Here is a 13,873-nt window from a genome sequence, read left to right as displayed (position 1 = left end):
GCAACATCATCTTGATCAAAAATCTCCTCTAAAGGTATGAGACCTCTAGGAATAATGTTATCCTTCAGCTGTAATACCTCCATCTGATTCACCTCAAACTCTTGTTCATCAGTATCATGATCATCATTAATGGAAGCATCCTTGAACTTTCCTTCATTCTATAAAAAGGCATTGATTTCATTATCATCCCAAAACACTTTCCGATACCTTAAATTATCCGGAACAGCAGGCCGGTGTTTGACATGAATTTCAAACTTGTTGTTGGAGTTCATTGGGATCTTCAAATTGCTTGTAGCAGTGGCGAGCGAATCTGCAATAATGTTTTGAGTCCGGGGTACTGCTGTCAAGGTATATTCAGGAAACATTCTCAAAATATCTAGAACTGCATTTCTATAGGCTCTCATCCACAGATGCTTTGCTTGATACTCTCCCTTTACCTGTTTGATCACGAGCTCTGAATCACCATAGACAGAAATCCTTTTTGCATTCAATTTCTTCAAAATTTTAAGACCTGTAATCAAAGCCTCATACTCCGCTTCATTGTTAGAGCAATCAAAAGCCAACTTGTAAGAACATACTCTAACATTACTTGGGACTTTGGTAGGCTAGAAAGTAGGGTTGCGAATCCAAATTCCTATACCGGCACCGTCCTTACCCACGGCACCATCAAAATCCATGCTCCAAAGGCCGGCTTCATCTTCTAGATGCTGAAATTCTATTTCCTTCACTTCCTTACCTTGACTAATTACTTCATTTTTCTGCTCTTCACTGACCTTCTACTGCTCAGAAGAACTTGCTACTTTCTCTTTTTCCTGATTAAGGACTTCCCTAAAATTCTCTGAAATTTCTGGTACATTATCTACTTCTACAATTTGAATATTTACATCATTTAATCCACTATCAGAATACAAAACAAATGATTCTAAATCAGTATGTACAACATTTATTGGATGATTGAGTGGCTTCTCTTTGCTGGTGATCATGTATTTCATTTTCTTCTCCCGGTATAACTTTCTCAATTGACCGAAAACAGGAATGGTAGCATAAGAGAAGTAAAGCTGTAAAGTTCCCTTGAGTTTAGCACCCCACGATCTAGACAAAATCATACCGAATTGCGGTGGGATATCAGCAACAACTACATCCATCAAAACATTTTTGGCTGGGATCTGTTCTAAAGACAGTACCAAATATTTGAAAAGACCAATGCAATTAAATCTACCAGAGTCAAAGGAGTACAAATCATGGTATTTTCGGGTAATATCCAGGCCCAACTTCTCCATAATGGCTTTAGGCATCAAATTATAAGAAGCTCTGGAATCAAACATGGCATTATGGAGAATGTACTCATGCAGTCTAAGACTCAGATAAAAAGGAGGAACTTCACTATCTTCAGACTAACCTTCTATGGTTGGACCAAAAATGAGTTCAGGATGATCATCTTCAACATTTACCATATCTGACAAAGGGTCTATTTGCAGAATTCTAGACACCTAGTATTTATAATTGCCATTCTTTACCAGCTCAGTCAAGGGAATGGGCACTTTTAATTTAGCAATTTCATTTTCTAAACTAAAGGATGAAACTTTTTCTACCTATTTGACAGTAAGGTCCTTCTTCTCTACTTGCTCTTTTGCTGCACTTTACTGATTATTCTTCTCGTTTGCAATGCTATTTGCAGATGGTACTTTTCTGGAACTCGGATCAGCAGGCTCTTTCCCTTTCTTCTAAATTTTTTAGGAGTCATTCTTTGATTGCAACTCCTTTCTTTTCTGAATGGGATTGATCGGCACATCTCTGCTTCTCAAAGAATACTACCTCTGCTGTGCTGTCAAAGCATTCATATAACCTCACTGATAATCATTAGAATCAACCTCCAAAAATGCATCATTTGCTAATATGTAATCTTCATCCCTTTGAATGTCTGGAACCTCTGCATATTCTTCATCTTTCATCATAAAAATGGGCATACCGTCGGCAGTGAAAAATGGTTTGCTTCAATTACTGGATCATCATCATCATCTTCTGCTTCCATTCCCTTAATATAATTCTGCTGCAAAGGAGTTTTGATCTATTGTTGTTGTGCTAGTTGGTCCAGTGCCTTTTGTTCTCTCTGCTTGATCTAGAATTGGGGTTGTTGCTGTCCTCTAAAATTTGGATTCCTGATTAGTGGTTCAAGTCTATCTGTAATGGTCATCCGGTCAACCATCTTCTCCACTGTTCGGATCAAAGTATCCATCTTAGCATATGAAGAAGATGCTTCCTTTTTTATGGTCACTCTCTTTTCAGATCTTATTCTTTCTCTTTTGGCCAACGGATTTGCTTCTACACTTACAGTGTTCTTTTGCATTTCTTCTAGTGTGGTGGGATCATGTTCCCATAACTAATATGCCATATCAAAATCGAAACCTTCTGGAAACTTGAGCAAGGCTAACCCCTCTACTGGTTTAATGTTGGCTGGAATAGCATTATATATTGCATTAAACCTCACGCAATAATCTTGCACACTTTCACCAGCATTCCTTTTGATATTTTCATACTCAGACAAAATTTGGAGAGGGTTCTTCTTTACCTCCCACTGATCCAGGAATTGCCTATGCAGGACTGGCAAAGTGGTGATAGAGGCTGCGAGTAAAGCTCTGAACCATTTTTGAACTTCACCTCCAAAGCTTTGAACAAAAAATATCATAGTCACATTTTCTATCCTTACCTCATGAAGGTCAAAGAAGTCAATCATTCTATCAACATGTTGCTAAGCTGTAATGTTTTGAGTGGCATCAAAAAGAGGCATTTTACTTTGGTAATCAGCGGGCATATCACCAAGATTCTGAGGTAAAACAAGGGGTGCATATCAAGCATCCATGAGTCGAGGTGGATTTGAAACAACAGTTGGACCATTAGGGTTTATTGGAGTGGTTGAGGTTGAAGTAGGGGTAATAGGTGTTTGATAGGATATGATAGGTTGAAGGGGAAGGGTAGGTATAAACTGAAGTTGGGAATGAACTTTAGAGATTGATGGGAATAATGATGAACTGAGGGTAGTGGATGCCGATTCAGAAAGCTCAGGGATCTTAGTAGCGGTGATGGATGATTGAGGAGAATTTAGGATATATTCATCAATTGACCGGTTTGCCTTTTGAATTTCGAGATCTGCAATAAATTCTGGGTCTAGAACTATATTGTCAAGTGCACTTTCAGATTTGGTCCTAAACAGAGAAAGGTCAAACGACAAATCAAAAGAGAGATCTTCTAAGAACAACCACTCATCCAAGTAGGAATCTACTTTAATCGAAGGGGTCAAGCTAACTGAAATTTCTTGTCTTTTGAGTCTTCTTGAAATCAAATTAGGATTATCCACTACTGGGGTGGGATTGGGATCAGGATTGGCCCTAGTGTACTTTCTCGAAGCCAGTGTGCTCAAATTTCGAAGTTTTCTATATTGCTTTACAACTTTCTATTTCAGCCTAGTAAATTCTAAAACTCATCATCCAAAGTTCAAGAATTTACATGAAAGATATTACCGGGGTGATTAGTCTTTCGTCCCTAGTATGGTCGCCACTATGTTATCACCTAGATTGACCTCAGGCTAAAGGGAGGCAATGCCAGGGTAACCACAAACCAAGCTTAGCCAAGTAGCTAGCCCTACTAGGCTGGGAGAGGGCTCTCTCCATAAGGATCTCAGTCAAGATGACTGGATCAGGTAAAGGATTTTAGGCTAGGTATATTAGCTCGAAGGTTTTGATTGGATTTTTGTTGGTGTTTTTCGAATCAAGAGGAGATGGGCAGATTAGGTCTGGGAAATTAGGTCAGAAATGCAGGGTGTTCCATGGGGCAAGGTAGGCATAGGCTTTAACACTTTAGGCTTGATGGTGTGAGGTGTTTAAGACTAATGAGGAGCTAAGAAGGGCATGTAACAACCATGGATCCTTCTTAAATAGTAGAAAACATGAAATGTTGAATGATTTCCTAGGGCAGAGCACTGATACAATGGATTCTACCTATCAAACTTGAAAACATTCAACTAGAAGCAATGAAATGAATGATGGCATACATAAAACATGTAAAAAAATGATCACAAAATAAGAAATTGTACTAAAACTCCATACCACAGGGATCCCATAAAAATAGCTGCAAATCTTATTAATCTCCTTGCCAAACTGCTTACAATGATGTACAATCAAGCTCTGAGCATCCAACTGAGTCCAACCTCTTACAAAGAGAAAGAAGAAGAAGATATAGACATTATTTCAACCTCCTCCCATCCTCAAGGGTCGAATCCCCAAGATGAGGAGCTAATCTAACTGATGTTGAACAAGAAACAGGAATATAGGCATCATCAACAACTTGCCTCTGAAAGTGAAAAATTGATTCATTTGAGCTCAAACTAACTCCTAAAGCAATGAATCTACCCTCTATTACTATTTATCTATCATAATTACATGCCAATTCATAATTTACAATGGTAAATTTTCACCCATGAAAGAGAATCCATGATTACAGTAAAAAAACTGGAAAAATAGCAACCCTCAGCAAAACTGCCAAAAGCACAGCGCCACTTTCAGGTCCCTTTTGGAGACTTTTCCGGCATCCAAATTGAGCCCATGATAGCTCATTGGAAAGGTATTAAAGTATACTTTCTAGAACACATGTAATTTCTACATTTGGATCTCATTTGACCCCTCAAAAATTAATTCTCCCAAGACTACTTCTGTGTGTCCAAAAAGTGGCAGAAAGGTCATTTTTAGGGTGTTTTTTGACCTTTTGGTGGACCAGTTCTGCCCCAAAACTTTTGAAACTTGCTAGGGTGCATGTCCTCATCATTCTGAATCCAAAAATGCAAGCCATTTCTTCAATGGGTTCCCCTATGAAAAGCATAGCGCCGGTGGCGCTGCGCTTTTAGGCAGTTTTTCTGTGTAATGAAATTGAAAATTGCAATTGAAAAAAATTGTTTAAAACTTGCCCAAAATTGGTGTGAATCACCATCGTCATGTGCTTTGATGAGCCAAGGAGGCTTCAGCCAACATTCTAAGTCTATCCTCCTCTTTCTTGCCTTTCAAGGCCTGCCTTAGCCTATCTTTCATTCTCTTGACCCTCATATTGCAAATCTTGTTTCGGGTCTTGTAATGATAAGCCATGTGTCTAATCATCTGATTGTCTCTGTTGGCCTTCTGTAACAGCTTCTCAAGGTGCAAGTTGACTCTCTCAAGCCAAGTTTCCCTATCATTTTCAATCTCCTGCTCAATAGGGGTCAAAGTGACTTGTGCCTCTTTGCCACTTTGTCGTTTCATCTTGAGCATTTCTAGCTCCACGAGGACTTGTTTGTCAGTCAATTACTTGTTTTCTTGCTCCAAATATGTGATGACATATTTGGCCCTCTCCATATTGTTCGCTAAAGTTTGCACTTGAGCTTCCCTTTCCCGTATGATGATAGCTTTGATGGTTTCTTCGTCCTGAGCCTCTAAGTCAATGATATCAACTCCATGATGAGTATAACACTACTCTGGCTCATCATGCTCAGTCAAGTCAAAATCTCTTTCCTCCTCATCATCATCCGGCATCTTTTCCTTTCCTTTGTGCAGCTGCTGCACCTGTACCTGTTGTGCTGAAGAAGAAGGCAAAGCCCCTTCCACATCTTGTGGAGTTAGCATTTGCCTATGAGTTGATGAAGAAGGCAAGGCCCCTTCCACATCCCATGGAGAAAACACTTGCCTATCTGCTGCAAATAATCTCCTAGTGCCCCTCTGATATGTCATGAAAACGGGCACCTCAGTAGTTCTTGTCTCCTTGGCCTCCTCATCTGTTTTAACTGGGCTAGAAGGTCCTCCTACTTCTTGAGGCACTGGTGGAGGAATTTGAGGACCCCTGAAGATCTCATGAGAAATGAAGGTCTCCCAAGGGATGTTAAGGAGACTGAGATGATGAAGCACAATGATCTTGATTAGGGAGTAATGATAAAGGCTGCTCATCTGCTGAGGGTAAGGCTTCCTTTGGAAATAAAAGCCATCTTCTGAATACTCCTGAATAAGTAATAAGGGATGTTTAACATCCTCACTATGGTAAAATGCATAAGGAGCCTGATATGATAAGTATACAGCTTGGAGAACCGACCCTCACAAGTGAAATACTTCATGATGATTTTCATCATGGGGACATACTTGTTCTCAAGAAACTTGAAAGGAAATAGTCTCTTCACCTGATTTCTGTACTGGGGTTTGATATAAGGTTCATAATAGTACTCATCTAGATCCTGGCACTTGAACCACTTCTCCCCTACATTAGGAATCCTAGTAGCATCTGCAATAATAGAAGATGAAATGGTGAAAGTTACCCCAGCAAGAGTCACCTTGTTGTCATGAAGATGTGCTGCAAAAAGCCTAGTGAGCTCCAGGTGATATTGCACTCTCTCAACCTGTTCACAGAATTCATAGCAGCCAAGGTACCTGAAGCATGTGACAGCCAACTCTGAGGCTTGCAATTCCCTAAGGTTTGATGGCTCTTCTCTAATAATCCTACCTCCCTTGTGTGGTTTTCTTGGTTGCATGGCTCCATCAGCTGAGGTATCATTGGTTGTGTTCTCCTCCTCATAGTCTTGGTCTTCCAGGTCCATGTTTGCAAGGTTGAGGTGTGTGGAAATGAGAAATGATGGGATGGAAAATGGGCTTTCAACTAGGAAATGAATGGAAATGAGAAGAAGGGTTTTATGCCTTGAGCTCTTGGGGAAGAGAGACAAAAGGGAATGTAAAGGAAAAGTAAGAAAGGGGGAAAGGGACAGGGTGATTTCAAGACTGTAGGGCTGGGTGTTGAGAGTAGGAAGGAGTTAGGGTTTAGGTAGAATTAGGGAGAATTTTAGGGTTTCAAGATTACAAATGACCAATGATGCTTGTAACTTAGATTTAGCAACCCAAAACCAAGATGAAGGACATGTACTTACCTGTAATAAGGGAGAGCAAACAAATTTGTGGCCTGCTGGAAGATTTGGAGGCTTTTAGTCACCTCTGGGAAAAGCGCAATACCTTCGCTCAGAAGCACAATGCCATGACAAAAACGCAATGCCCGTTCATATTTGTTCTAGAAAAATCGAGGAAAAGCGTAGCGCTGGGTGAAAAGCGCAGTGCCTGCCTCCAAAAGTGCAACGCCAGCCTGTCTCGACCAAAAGCACAATGCCTCTCTGCCAAAAGCGCAACGCCGAAATTTTTCACTCAAACTCACTCAAACATCGACTTTATTTCTTCTCCCTTTCACTTTCTTGCTTGGCAAATGAAGATAATGAATTTGAAAATGAAGTATGAGGGTTTAAATAGAAGAAGATTTTGATTTTTTCACTTGAAAAACCCACTTTTTCAATGTTTCTAGTTCTTTTTCAAAACTCTGTTTTAATGCCTTTTCTTCTTGTATCTTTGCAGGTGGATAAATGCTCAATTTGACTTGAATTTTGCAGTGTTTTTTGGTCTTGCAGCAAGGAGAAATGCTCTGGTGTAGCTAAGATCAATTATTACATATAGGAACTTAAAATTACATATGAAATACAAATAAACTAAAATACTCCGTTTTCACCTCAAAAAGATGTTTTTTGAGGTGAAAATTACATTAGGTTTAAAATATAATAATTTTAGTAGCTACGACTTACAAGCCATCATGCTTGATTTATTGATCATCGACATACCCTTGGTGACCTTTATTTACACTTTGAAATCAATTTCTTGACCTTGGTGATGAAACCCTAGACCTAATGAAATCATGCCCTATGACCTAATGAAATGAACTATAGATTAATTATGAAACCCTAACTGAAGACAATCTGAAGAAGGATCAGCAAGTATAGTCTATGAGGGAAAGATTTTCTGAAAAATAACCATCAGTGGATCAGTATATCATGACCTAATGGAATGATGTAAAATTTTCAGAATGGGACTCCTAAAATGAAAATACAAAGAGTGAATTTTGATCCCTGATGGAAGTATGCAAATACTAAAACTAACAAATCACAAAGATCTAACGGCTACGGTTTGCTGAAACTTCATTTCTTTGTCCTTCCGCTTCACTTAGATTTAACGTCGTTTCTTTAGGTTTCTATGGTTTCCGGGTTTTTCTTCAAAGGTTCCCGTTCTTCGTTGTTTCCACTGCGCGACTCCTCTTGGCTTAACCTCTCATACTCCTTTGATCGATATCATCCAAAATCATTTCTTGATCCTTCAATGGATTCAAAGATCCATTACGAACTTCTGGCTTGATCTTCTCCTCTGTGCTCCACCTCGACTCTACCTGTATATATTTATTGCACAGAACTCTGGCTCACATTGAATTTATCGTGCAATCACTTGAACAACTTTCGAACTCAGAATTGAGTTGTATATATTAATAAACCAATATTTACATACTCTCTTCAGCCCGATCTTCAATGTTAGTGGCCTCTGTTTCACACTCTGCTCGTAGGTTTAAATCCCACACTCTAGCTTAACTAGCTAATTATCTAACTTTCTAACTCCTCTTTAATCCCTGAATTCATGAACTAACTACTAATTTAAGATTTACAATCAATTCTCAAATCCCTCAATCTCTCAACTATCCTAAATCTCTCATGTTCTCCTATATTCGAGAACATTTACAAATATGCCTCACAATATTCAATTAATTCCCTACTCTAGCTTCTCTCAATAAAATCACTCAAAACATTAATAATTACATTTAATTCACTCTTAGAAAACCATCTTCCTTGAAAACACAATACCCCTATGTCTACTAAAATACAATGAGCTTTTCTTGGGCTCCTGCATCATGATGTATCAACATTGTTAGATATGCATGTGATAACATGGAACATTTTGCTCTATTCCTTCATTTTTTCTTTTGGAAACTCATGGCAAGCGGTTGTTATAGTTCCACCATTGAAATTTTCTCTTGGCTTCCTAGGCGCATGAATAAATCAGAGCCAATTCTCCTCATTTTCTACATTGTAAGATATTATGTTTGCTATTGAAATGGAAATATCAAAAAAATACGGAGATGCATCATTGTGTTATTATTCTAGAATTCTTCGCTCTGTAGTTTTTCTCAATTCACTTATGTTTGTGGACTAGGATGGATTCTAGTATGAGTTGGCTCACTATTTGGATGTACTAATACAACATTTGAATCAACAAATGGTTGCAATGGGATATAATTTTCAATAACATTAATTGAAATGTTATCAGACAATTGACTTCTTATCTCTGTTATTTTAGCTATAGACCACTATATATATAGACTTGTCGACTTTAGGTTTTCTTTAAGCCTTTTTTAGCCTTTATATTACGGTTTTAATAATATGTATTATTAGTTTACTTGTTATATTAGGAGGTTATCTAGAACCTTTGATTGTATTTGTACCCTTTGTCTTCAATATATACAGTAAAGTGAACTAGTCTTAGGATCATCATATTTTCTATTTGTATTAAATTTATTGTAAAAAAAGGTTTTTTCCTCAAAGTGGAATGCATTAAAGGACTTCTTATCAGTTTTATGGTGCATGGTTCATAATATTTGGTATCAAAATATATGCATGAAATAATTTCAAGATTTTCTTCCAAATACAAAAGAAATAAAAGATATGTTCTGAAGTTTATGGGGCAATGTCATATTGGTCTACAAAACAACATTCCTATTTACTTGCCATATATATGATAAGTATAATCAATAGGTGAAATACTTTGAGGAGAAAGATAGGTAAGCAAATCCCTTATAGAAAATAGAAGTTTCAGGATAGTTTGCTCAACATATGGAGGAAGACTAGCAACATATGAAGCAGAAATTATCCACATAAAGACAATGAGACATCTTGTTACATTTAATATGCAAATAAATCCTTTTGCAAAAGTTAAAGGATTTTCTATTTTCAGTCAATTAGTGCGCATATATATATATATATATATATATATATATATATATATATGTCAATTAGCACATATATTTTATTTTTAGTTATTTATATGACTTTTTAAATTGGAAAACATGGTGGAAATCATTGTAATATAAACAAGATTGATATTTTGAAGACTTAAGAGTCATTTGACAAATTTCTCTGTGAATGAATATTGTATGTGATATAATTCTCTTGTATGCATCATTATTTTCTATTTCCACGAGCTTTTTTTTTTTCCGAAGAAAGAAAATTCATAATTTCTATTAAAAGAAATTACATGCTGTTGATGCCATTGGCATATGCTGTAGTGTGGTTTTCACCACTGTTCAAAAAGCAAAATTACATATAAGTTCCCACAGAGATACGATGGATCAGTATCCCGCAAAGAAGTGCGGTGCCTCTATACAAAAAACAGATCTGTAAAGTATATCTGCTATACAGGTGCAAAAATCATCTGAGCTGTAAACTGCTATATATACAATAAATATCATGGAAGAGCAAAAATTAGATGGGGGCATCGCCACCCTGAGGGAGGCCATCAATATATGGTCTATGGAAGAATCTGTGCATCCCATCTGGATTGTGTTCCTCGATAAGCCAATCACCTAGAGGGCGATCCGCCGCTTCTTTCGAGAGCCGGTCAGCAGTTGTATTTCTTTCCCTGTAAATGTGAGAAACAATTATTTCCACGGGCTTTCATTTATTAAATCACTTCATAAAACCGAGTATTAAAATGTGTTGTTTTTTTTTTAAATGAAATACACAAATATTTTATTAAGCTATTTAAATTCTTTTGGATTAATTTCAAATATTTAGGATATATCAAATTTTCACTATCTAATATTCACTTAGTGTTGAAACTTGCTCTCACTTTTGAGATAGTTTTATTTTTTGCAAAGTAAATTAAACATTACATGCAAATAAACTCCTAAAAACATAAAAATATAGCTTGTTAAAGCTCTCTCACTAGAGCGCACACTATACTTTAGAGTTGGGTGATTGGGTCCACATATCACTAAAAATGATTACTACCCCAAACAATGGTAGGACTCTTACATGCCTATATTTGGATAATATTTCCCTTACCCTGTTGTTGGACAACATAAGATCATTCAAAACAACACACACACACACACACTCAAAAGATATATTATTAGAACTATCTTACATATCTATCAAATATTCAATATATATATATATATAATCCACTCAAAATATCAAAACATATTATCAACCTTATCTTACATATTTATGAAATATAGAAAATGTCAAATTCTATATAAATATAATTTTTTTTCCTAGATCTTTATATTTTAAAAAGATTCACATTTTTATAAATAAAATTTTCTCATTTAGTATTGGGGGTTTTCGCAGTGCATAATATTAGATATCATTTTTTGGGATTCAACTATGTTAAGTAAGTCATTCATCTATGACCATTTCCATGAGTGGTAGTCGTAACAGACTAATTTCTCGTGATTTTTGAATTGTCCACTTAGCACTCATTGCATCTGGGATGGATGACCTCCCAGGAAGTCTTGGTTACCGGGTGCAAGCTCCAGAAGTGATGATTGACGCTATGTGATTTATTTCACTAGTTTCAATCCCACTTCTTCACCCCTGTGAGCATTACCCGATGCAATGAGTGATAAGTGGATAATTCAAAAATCATGAGAAATTAGTCTGTTACGACTACCTCTCATGGAAATGGTCATAGATGAATGATTTACTTAACGCAGTTGAATCCCAAAAAATGATATCTAATATAATGCACTGTGAAAATTCCCATTACTTAATTCAAAAGAGTGAAGGGAACCCTACTTGAATGGTTCATGAGGCACAATACTTGCTAAGGTTTTGCAAATGGAGTAGCAAGCTAAGAGGGCTTGATTATGGGGAAAACTCCACAGTTAAGCGCACTTGAGCTAGAGGCGATCTGGGATGGGTGACCTCTCGGGAAGTCCTGGTTACCAGGTGCAAGCCCCAGAAGTGATGATTGACGCCATGTGATTTATTTCACTAGTTTCAATCCCACTTCTTCACCCCTGTGAGCATCACCCAATGCAATGAGTGCTAAGTGGACAATTCAAAAATCATGAGAAATTAGTCTGTTACGACTACCTCTCATGGAAATGGTCATCGATGAATGGTTTACTTAACGCAGTTGAATCCATCACCTGATGTAATGAGTGCTAAGTGGACAATTCAAAAATCATGAGAAATTAGTCCGTTACTACTACCTCTCATGGAAATGCTCATAGATGAATAGCTTACTTAATGTAGTTGAATCCTAAAAAATGATATCTAATATAATGCACTACAAAAACCCCCAATACTTAATTCAAAAGAGTGAAGGGAACTCTACTTGAATGGTTCATGGGGCACAATACTTGCTAAGGTTTTGCAAATGGGGTAGCAAGCTAAGTGAGCTTGATTGTGGGGAAAACTCCACAGATAAGTGCGCTTGAGCTAGATGTGATCTGGGATGGGTGACCTCCAGGGAAGTCCTGGTTATCGGGTGCAAGCCCCGGAAGTGATGATTGATGCTATGTGATTTATTTCACTAGTTTCAATCCAACTTCTTCACCGCTGTGAGCATCACCCGATGCAATGAGTGCTAAGTGGACTATTCAAAAATCATGAGAAATTAGTCAGTTATGACTACCTCTCATGGAAATGGTCATAGATGAATGACTTACTTAACGTAGTTGAATCCCAAAAAATGATATCTAATATAATGCACTGCAAAAACCCCCAATACTTAATTCAAAAGAGTGAAGGGAACTCTACTTGAATGGTTCATGAGGCACAATACTTGCTAAGGTTTTGCAAATGGGGTAGCAAGTTAAGTGGGCTTGATTGTGGGGAAAACTCCACAGTTAAGCGTGCTTGAGCCAGAGGCGATCTGGGATGGGTGACCTCCCAGGAAGTCCTGGTTACCGGGTGCAAGCCCCGAAAGTGATGATTGACGCTACGTGATTTATTTCACTAGTTTCAATCCCACTTCTTCACCCCTGTGAGCATCACCTGATACAATGAGTGCTAAGTGGACAATTCAAAAATCATGAGAAATTACTCTGTTATGACTACCTCTCATGGAAATGGTCATAGATGAATGACTTACTTAGCACAGTTGAATCCAAAAAATGATATTTAAAATTTTCTTAATATTTTAATAACTTAATATTTAAAATAAATCTATATTAAAATAATAAAATAAAATCTTTATACCGACAATTTAATAGAGATTATCTATAATTTTTTAGTCAAGTTTCAAGGTGTGAAATGTTGTGAATTGAAATTAAATTACAATTATTGTAAATATTTTATGGAACCTTGAGAAATGAAATATATGTATTTTATGTAACCTTGAGAAATGAAATATATATATGATTGTGGTATTTAATGATAATTTTTGTATTTTGTCACTTTCTATATCTTCATTATGTTGTTTGAAAAGATATCGTCCAATCAAATGATGAATTCAAATTTAGTTACAGTTATTGTAAATATTTTATGTAATCTTGAAAAATGAAATATATATATGATTGAGATATTATAATAATAATTTTTGTATTCTGTTATTTTCTGTATTTTCATTATGTTGATTGAAAAGATATTGATCAATCAAATGATTAATAGTTTGTCATTTACGATTATTTTTAATATTTATATATGTAAATTTAATTAAGTTTAAATTAATATATATTTCAATTTGTTTTTATTATATTATTACTATAGTTTTATTTATATATGTTAAATATATTAAAAAATAAATTAATATTTTAGAATAATATAATATAATTAGATTTAGAGTGTGTTTTAAATTGTTGGAAGTCAGGCAAGAAGTTAACTGCTTAAAGTTTAAATTTTACAAACAAAGATTTGAACTTTGGATTTTATGATTCACATAAGCAGCAGATAGAATCCCCGGCCCCTGTCCCCCTGGTAACTCCTGCAAAGTACTCGCATTAGAAA

The 13,873-nt window shown here is 36.4% G+C and overlaps 1 pseudogene; it reads right to left on the bottom strand.

Annotated features, from left to right (window-relative positions):
* LOC149241974 (alanine--glyoxylate aminotransferase 2 homolog 1, mitochondrial-like) overlaps positions 1-13,873 on the bottom strand; it is a 38,376-nt pseudogene that overhangs the window by 14,694 nt on the left and 9,809 nt on the right.

Source organism: Pinus tabuliformis, chromosome 8 (assembly GCF_031772625.1).
Source record: "Pinus tabuliformis cultivar Carrire ecotype Pingquan chromosome 8, CPIR1, whole genome shotgun sequence".
Lineage (NCBI taxonomy): Eukaryota > Viridiplantae > Streptophyta > Pinopsida > Pinales > Pinaceae > Pinus > Pinus tabuliformis.
The sequence above is the reverse complement of the archived record's forward strand: the minus strand, read 5'-3'. Positions and strand labels throughout refer to the sequence as shown.